The sequence below is a fragment of the Ovis canadensis genome, chromosome 3, assembly GCF_042477335.2.
Source record: "Ovis canadensis isolate MfBH-ARS-UI-01 breed Bighorn chromosome 3, ARS-UI_OviCan_v2, whole genome shotgun sequence".
Taxonomy (NCBI): Eukaryota; Metazoa; Chordata; class Mammalia; order Artiodactyla; family Bovidae; genus Ovis; species Ovis canadensis.
The window spans coordinates 231,632,156-231,641,199 of record NC_091247.1 but is presented as its reverse complement, the minus strand read 5'-3'; positions in this window follow the sequence as shown (position 1 = coordinate 231,641,199).

Below are 9,044 nucleotides of genomic sequence, written 5' to 3'. Positions count from 1 at the left end.
CATTTGACTCAAACCAGCAGCAGAGAAGGGTGCAATCCATGTATATACCTGAGGGCAGAGTATTTCGGGCCAAGAGGGCAGCAAGAGTCAAAGCTTCATGGCGGGAGGAGCCTGCTGAGGTAGAGGAACTGTCCCTGAGGCCTGTGGCTGGCGTTAGGTCAGGGGAGGGGCAGGCCAGGCTGGCTTCTTGTCATGATGTGGGAGGCCACTGGGGTTTGAGCAGAGGATGACATAATCAGTTGTAAATTTTAATGGGATCATTCTGGCTAACCAGAATAATATTAGAACAAAGTAGGGCACAATACTCTGGCCACCTGATGAGAACTGACTCATGGGAAAAGACCCTGATGCTGGTAAAGATTGAAGAGGGGAGGAGAAGGGGACGACAGAGGATGAGATGGTTGGATGGCATCACCGACTCAATGGACACGAGTTTGAGCAAGCTCCGGGAGTTGGTGATGGACAGGGAGGCCTGGCGTGCTGCAGTCCATGGGGTCGCAGAGAGTGGGACACGGCTGAGCGCCTGAGCTGAACTGAGGGCACAGTGAGCATAGAGCAAGGTCTAGCAGCAAGCACTGCTCCAGGTGACGGTGGAGTTGGGAGAAACTATGGGGCTTAAACTAAGGGATGGAAAACCAAGAAACTAGGGAGCTGGCAAGGGTGGTTCACATTTTATTTGGATGACTGGGTGATTAAAATTTTTAAGTGTTTGAATCTGGCATGACTGTAAGAAACGTTTGTGAAAATGCCTAAAAATCTTGAAAATATAAATTGAAAGAAAGGAGAGTTAGGCTCCTGATAATAGCTTTGAAGCTTGTCAGAACCCTGAGAGCATGAGATGATTCCCAGGACGAAGGGTCCTAAGCTCTTTTTTTTTTCTTTTTTTTTCACTTCTAATTTTGTATTGGGCTGAAGTCCATGGGGTCGCTGAGAGTCAGACACGACTGAGCGACTTCACTCTCACTTTTCACTTTCCTGCATTGGAGAAGGCAATGGCAACCCACTCTAGCGTTCTTGCCTGGAGAATCCCAGGGACGGGGGAGCCTGGTGGGCTGCCGTCTATGGGGTCGCACAGAGTCGGACACGACTGATGTGACTGAGCAGCAGCAGCAGCATAACCAGTTAACAAACAATACCATGATAGTTTCAGGTGAACAACAAAGGCCATGCATGTACACATAGCCTCTTCTGAGTCTTGTGAGAAGCTCATTAAAATACAGCTATGTTCACAAAATGGTACACTCCGTTTCAGAGCTTTCTTGGGCTTCCAAAAGTACTTTCACAGACCTTTGCCTCTCAGGTGCCTGCATGATCTACCCTGGGAAACTGTCTGGATTTGGTTGGCCTCTGGGAGACATCAGCTTGCCCAGCCCTGGGAGAACAAGCTGGCTTTTAATTAAGGTTAAATTCAAAGTTCTTTTATCTATCTGTTCTTGGTTGAAATAAGAGAAGAAACCACAATGCTAAACCAGGGTATAAACTTCCCGATAATTACGCACCGGATGCAAATCTGTATTCGTAACCCACAGATGTATGGATCTGCACTATTAGTTGAGGCTAGCAGTCATAGCAGACAAAGCCGGAAATCTCAATGGCTTAGCCCAGTTGAAGTTTAATTTTTATTCAGTTGGCTGATAAGCAGACTCTGCTCCATACCATGATTCAAAAATGGGCTGTTAGAGGTCCTGCTTTCCTCAGGTAGCTTGCTAGTTGCCTTGGAAATCAACATCCCTCAGGTCCATGGAGGAGAGAGAAAGAGGGCTCACTCATAGGAGGCTTTTATGGACTTGGCCTGGTAGTGATACAGAGCATTTCTACCCATATCCCGCTGGCCAGGACTCACACTGCAAGGGAGGCTGGGAAATGTAGTCTAGCTGTGTGCCCAGGCTATAAAGGAAGCATTTGGCGGACAGTTAGCCAGTTTCAGATGCACAAGTGCATGGGCAGATAGATGGCTCTGGACTCCCTGGGAGTCCGTCCTTCTTGGCATGGTCTTTACAGGGTGTTTCAGACAACCACCTCCACTTCCAGGCCCTCACATTTCAGATCAACTGATTTCTAGTCTCTTACACTCCCCCACAAGAACCCTGAACCCCAACTTCACTCTTCTTTTCTAAAGGAGGCAGGCAAATCCACACCTTTGCCTTTACTGAACCTCCTGTCTGGAATCCTGTCCCCTTTCTCAGCCTGGTAAACTCCTTCCCTGAAGCTGTCTTCATTACCCCTCAGTTATTCCTGATCCATGTTTTTCTGGGATGCTATAACAGAAATCAGCTCTAGAAAGTCTCAGGAAATGCTGGAGTGATTGGAAGTGTGCAAGTGGCTCACAGGTAGGAAGGAACAGCCAGAGAACCAGGTTAAGAAGGGGCAGGAACCTGGCAGCCTGGAAGGGGATGTGGCCCAGACAGAGGACTCAAGAGACATGTCCTTACTCTGTGCCCAGAACTGTCTGGCTCAACTCTAGATGTATTTCCTACTCTGCTAAGGATCAGAATCCCTGAGAGTGGGTCGCAGGTTTGTCAGGGATCGCAGAGTTCAACGTATTCAAGACTGAAGTTAACAACCTCCTAAACTGCCTTCTCTGCCGCTCCTCCCCATCTGAGCCAGTGGTGTCCGTCTGCAGCTCCTCATCCACGCCTTCTCTCTCCCACATTACCAAGCCTTGTCAAGTCAATCTTCTAAACGGCTCTGACTCTGTACTTCCCTCCACCATGACCACCCCCTCCCCTGTGCCTACCTCCATCATCATGCACCCCAACAGCAACAGCTGCTCCATTTCTACTCTCCCTCCAGCAGCCAGAGAGACCCCTTCACCTTGCCACTCTTAAGCTTACCACCCTCCTAAGGTAACTCTATGTCCTTGGACTGACTTACAGGGGCCACAGTGATCTCTTTAGCTTCCTCTTGACCAGGGCTTTATGTACAGCCCCTCTGGAGTTGAGTAGCACTCTCACTTGGCCTTGCTTGGTGATCTGTGCTTTACTGCCTGGAGTCCAGGGTACCTGGCAGACGGTAGCTGGAACCGGTGCCCACACCTCCCAGATGGGGCCTGAGCTGGGCCCCTGCCTCATCTCCTTGAGCCTCAGCACCCTCTTCTGTGAGGCAGTTGTAACAATGTTGGCAGTGCATGGTAGCTGTGAGAAAAAATATTTGCGCATTCACTACTCACCCAACAGTGGTTACTAGCACCTGCCTGTGCCAAATGCCTCCGGTATACTGGCGACACAGTGGTCAAGCAGACTGCCCAGCGTCCTCAGATTTATGATCAGCAGCAGGGGGGAAAACATTCCCATCAGAACGGCGGTGTCCCCTTCTCGTCTGAGCTTTGCCATGCCTCAACCTCAGCCACCCCTCAATCCATGCACGCCGCTCATTTGAGATGTACCCACTTGAGCAACCAGCCAGGGCAGCCCCTCCCCTTCCGCCCTCAGCGACCGGCCTATGAGACCCCAAGGCCAGGACTTAAGACAGGCCTCAGGCGCGCGTAGGCATGAGCTCGTAGCCCCGCCCCTTCCACTCCAGGAGACCAGCCAATGAGACCTCAAGGCCGGGACTTGGGACCCGCCTCAGGCACGCATAGGCAAGAGCTCGTAGCCCCGCCCCTTCCGCTCCAGGAGACAGCCAATGAAAGCCAGAGGTCAGCTCCGGGGGCAGGTCTGGTAACGGAAAGGGGCGGGGCGTCACTCTGAGGAGAGGCCTCATGCCTCAGGCGTCAGAGGCGGGTAGCTGAACAGGACCCGAGCACAGGCAAGTGGGAGGTGAGAAAGGCCGGCCCGCCTGGGGTCCTGTACTCTCCCTTGGTGCCCCAACCCCCAAGCCACGGCATCCCACGCGGTGCTCACCGTCTGATGCCAGACTGAAGGTGTGGCAACTACCAATTCCTCAGCCCGGTCTTCTCACCCTGGGTCACCTCATCCTGAGTCTCCTCACCCGTGTCTCCTCACCCTGGGTCTCTTCACCCCGTCTCCTCGACCCTCGCAGCCGGCCCCTCTCCGAGGTCTCCTCACCTAGGCCCGCCCCTCACCCGCACCTCCCGCAGATCCTCGCACTGCACACCCTGAATTCCATACACGTGAGCCGCTCACCCATTACCCCACGCCTGGACTCACACCACACAGCTCGAATTCCCTCACATCTGCACACCAGGCGTGGTCCCAGACTCCCCAGGACCGCCGCCCAGAGCATCACTCACACATTCTATTCCCATGCTGTTCACACCACCACACACACACACACACACACACACACACACACACACACCCCACAGAAAATCTCTGATCCGAGTACCTCTCATCCTCACATTTCTCACTCCAGCAAGGCTCCCAGATTCCATTAAAGCTCTTCTTAGTGGGCAAGACCCTCAGACCACAAACAGGGTCCCAGGTCCCTGCAATTCTTATGCCTCTGAATTCCTCAGTCCCCAGGACCTACATTCCCTATGCCTTCACACCCTAAGGTCTAAGGTGATCCCTCAGTCCCTTCCCAGCCCCACTTTACCTCTGCCCGCCTAACCCCTACGGTTGGCTATTACCCTCATTCCCCTGGGCTTTGGCACTGGCACTCTCCATCCTCAACCTGCTGTCATCCTAGACAACCTCCCAGAAAGGAATGCATGGACCTTAATCCCATGGTCTTCTTCCACTTCAGCTCTTTTCCTGGATCTACTTTCCAGACCTTTCCCTCCTCTGAGATCCAAGCTTACTCTTGCCACGGGCTCCATCCTTCTAGCTGCCTCATGCTCTAGCCCCCAGTCTACCTGCCCCTCAACTCCATGTCCCTTGAAGCCTCTGCTTTGTATCCACCTCCATCTTACACACTGCTTACTTGTGCCTCCACCACCCACACGTTTCAGCTCCCAGGCCAGTTACCCTTTATCCTGAGGATACTATGCAGCCATGTGATCTCAGTCATACTACCACTGCTTCTCTGCTGCACGTCTGTGTGCCTCTAGTGAGGCACAGAGTTCTGCCAAAACTTCATCCTTCTCCTCAAACCAAGATAGTCTATTCTTGGGTGGGGGGACTTTTTTATTGCCATCCATAGGCAAGGTAGAAACTTCAACTTTGAACATGGACTACCTGGACACTTGCCTACTACACTGCACCCTTATCTCTTTACGTTCCCTTACCTTCATAGGTTAAGGTGACCCTTTTCCTACCTGGGGTCAGTCCCTGCACCATCCATGACCCTTTCTCCTTAGTCTTCAGCCCAGTGGAGGCTACTCTCTAGTTTCGGTGTGTGGGCTTCTCGTTGCACTGGCTTCACGTGTTGTACAGCATAGGCTCTGGGGCTCTCAGGCTTCAGTAGCTGTGGCACTTGGGGTCTAGAGCATGTGGGCTTCAGCAGTTGTGGTATGAAGGCTCAGTGGTTGAGGCTCTCAGACTCTATAGAGTGCAGGCTCAGTAGCTGTGGCACATAGGCTTACTTGCCCCCTGGCACATAGAATCTTCCATGACTATGAATCGAACCCATGTCCCCTACATTGGCAGGCAAGCTCTTAACCACTGGACTACTAGGGAAGTCAGGTGGTCTGTCTCTCTTGACTAGAATGAAAACTCCACAAGGGCAAGTTATTATCTGTTTTGTTTGGTGAAATATTCCTAAGCACCTAAAACAATGGCTGATATTCAATAAATATGAATATTTTTTGACTACATGAATTAATTTTCCTCCTTTCCTCCTCTCTTCTGTTGGCTTCAAGTACACACTCCCCAGTTCCCTACATTTCTGACTGCTTATCAGCACCTTTTATGGTCTTGTTTCCTTCTTAAGTGCTGATTTTTTGTTTATTTGGCTGCACTGGATCATAGTTGCGGCATGTGGGATCTAGTTTCCTGACCAGGCATTGAACCCGGGCCCTCTGTGTTGGGAGTGTGGCATCTTAGCCACTGGACCACCAGGAAAGTCCCAGTGCTGATGTTTTTAAGGGCTTCTGGGCTTCTTCCTAGTCCATTTTCTCTTTTCCCTTTATATATTCACTGTGAATGATTTCATCTCTTCCCATGATTTAACCACTATCAATTCTTTTATTTTCAGCTTAACCTCTTCCTAGGATTCTAATCCTATTTTTCAGGTGTTTGTTGAATAGCTCTGCTCGGATCCCTGATAAGCACCACACACTCAAGCTGCCCCAAATTGAACTCAGTAGCTTCTCCATCCCATCCCTTCACCTCCATTGCACCAGTTATCCTGATAGTCATTCTCAAAACTACCCACTGAATTGTCTGAGGCAACTGGGAGAAAATGTAGTGCTATGGAGCTCTATCTCCCAGACAAGACTAAGTTTCAATCTAACATTTCAAATAGGAGAATGATGAAAGCATGAAGGCAAGAGAGAGCATGATGAGTTCAGCTTTCTCAATGACATGGCTATGATGGCCTTTTTATAGGAGAAGGCTTTGGTGAGAAACTGAGCAAGGACATTTGGCTGAGTGACTATTGCAATTTGTAGAATCTTGCTCTACAAGTTTCTTTTTACCAAACTGACTCCCTTGATGACAAGATGGTATACTTATCTTTTTAATCCTTACTTTTTGTGGTACTGCTTGACATATGGTGAAAGTGAAAGTGAATTCGCCCAGTCGTGTCCGACTCTTTGCGACCCCATGGACTGTAGCCTACCAGGCTCTTCCCTCCATGGGATTCTCCAGGCAAGAGTACTGGAGCGGGTTGCCATTTTCCTTCTCCAGGGGATCTTCCTGACCCAGGGATCGAACTCTGGTCTCCTGCATTCCAGGCAGACGCTTTAACCTCTGAGCCACCAGCTTGACATATGGTAGGTACCCACATTTGCAAAATTATGTATTTAATATGACTGAAGCCTAGGATATATATGAGGATGTGGCTCAATACTGATAAGTGTGAGTTTTTGTGACTTCAAAGGCATTATTTAAACAGAAAATTCGACTGTTGTTGTTTGAATATCTGAAATGTTTGAATGTTTGTTGTTGCCATTCAGTTGCTAAGTCATGTCCGGCTCTGCACCCTCATGGACTGTAGCACACCACGTTCTTCTGTCCTCCACTGTCTCGTGGAATTTGCTCAAATTCATGTCCATTGAGTCAGTGATGCTAACCGTCTCATCACATGTCGCCCCCTTCTCTTCTGGCTTCAATCTTTCCCATCACCAGGGTCTTTGTAATGAGTCGGCTCTTTGTATCAGGTGGCCAAATTATTGAAGTTTCACCTTCAATAGTCCTTCCAATGAATAGTCAGGGTTGATTTCCTTTAGAATTGACTAGTTTGATTGCCTTACAGTCCAGGGGACTCTCAAGAGTCTTCTCCAGTACCACAGTTCAAAAGCATCCATTTTTCAGCACTCAGCCTTCTCTATGATCCAACTCTTGCATCTGTACATGACTACTGGAAAAACCATACTTTTGACTATATGGACTTTTGTCAGTAAAGTGAATGTTTACTTTGATTTTTAAAATTAATATTTATTTTTTAAAGTTACTAATCTAAAATTCTAATCTTCCTTGAGTCTTTAAGCTTAGTTTATAAATTTTATTCTAAATGAGATTATTTATTAGATTGTTTATTCTAAATAAGACTATTTTACTCTAAATTTTTAATCTTATTCTAGCTCTATCATATTTTTAATAATAATTTAATGTTTTTATTCCATTTGCAAACTTAAATTATAAACTTAATGGATCCTATTTCTTTAAATACCTCAATAGTCTTAATAATAAATTTTCCTACCTTCTTATATATTCTTATAAAAATCATAAATAAAACATAAATAGGGTAAATCTCAAGTTCTCTTAAATATCGTAGTACTCTTATAAACTTACTAAGATTTTTACTGAAAATTAAAGCCATATTTAAACTCACATTTAAACTCATATTTAAAATTCACATTTTAAACTCCAATGACAAAGCTAACCAAATTCTCATAAACATTCAAATGCATATAATATCAGAGTCATGGTACAGGTATCCCTTGCTTTGCAAAGTTCACTTTATACCATTTCACTTTTATGAAAAACCTACAGCAGTACCTGTTTTACTAACAAAGAGAAATCTGAAGCGGATTTTCTCTTGTATGGGAAGAAAAAAAAGGTGAAAAATAGAAGTGGCATCCAGGATTTTGTTTTGCAACAAGTCATATAGAGGCAGTGTGCACCCCAAACAGTGAGAGTGGCAACGCCAAGCTCATTCCCCAGGAACTACACTCTGCTCAGCACCAAGGTGTCACAGCTTGGAGCTTTGTGAGCATCTATGCTTTATCTTGATTTATTTTGTGTATTTGTTAGCAAGATATGTCTTCAGGTAATTACTTCTTTGCCTTATGCCATTATGGTTTATGAAAGGTTTTGTACAGACACTCTACTTTTGGACAAGGAGGCAAAACTGTAGTTTTATGCTTTTAATATTTCTTACTTTAATTTCTTTTCTTCTCAGAATTATAATTATTCACCCATATGATTTTTAGGGTTTCATTATCTTATACTTTTATTTATTTTTAAATTGAAGTATAATTGATTTTCAATGTCATGTTGGTTTCAGGTGTACAGCATAGTGATTCAATTTTACATACATATATTTATATCCATTTTTAGATTGCTTTCCTTATAGGTTATTACAAAAAATTGAGTATAGTTCCCATTGTCTTGTACTTTTTAGAGGTGTCTTTCCAGCTTGTTGAGATGTCATTATGATCAGAGGACACTGGCTGGGGTTCAGTAACTCTCTAATAGTCTGCCCGTGGCTTCCAGATCATTACTCTCCTGTTTCTCCTACCTCTGTGGCCCCTCTTCATCAGCATTTTAGGCTGGTTCCTTTGCATCTCCCCAGTCTTGATGTTGAGCCACTTCTCCATCTGTGTTTTCTCCCTTGATCTCACCCATTCTTATGTCTTTAAATATCATCTATATGCTTATGACTCCCACATTTCTATCTCTCCCTTGAATTCATTTATTCAGCTGCCTACTCAGTATTCCCACTTGGATGCCTCATGAGCATATGTTCAAAACTGGATTATTTCTTTCCCATGCAAACTAGCTTCTTCCAGTCTTCCCCTGTCTCAGTTAATGGTACCA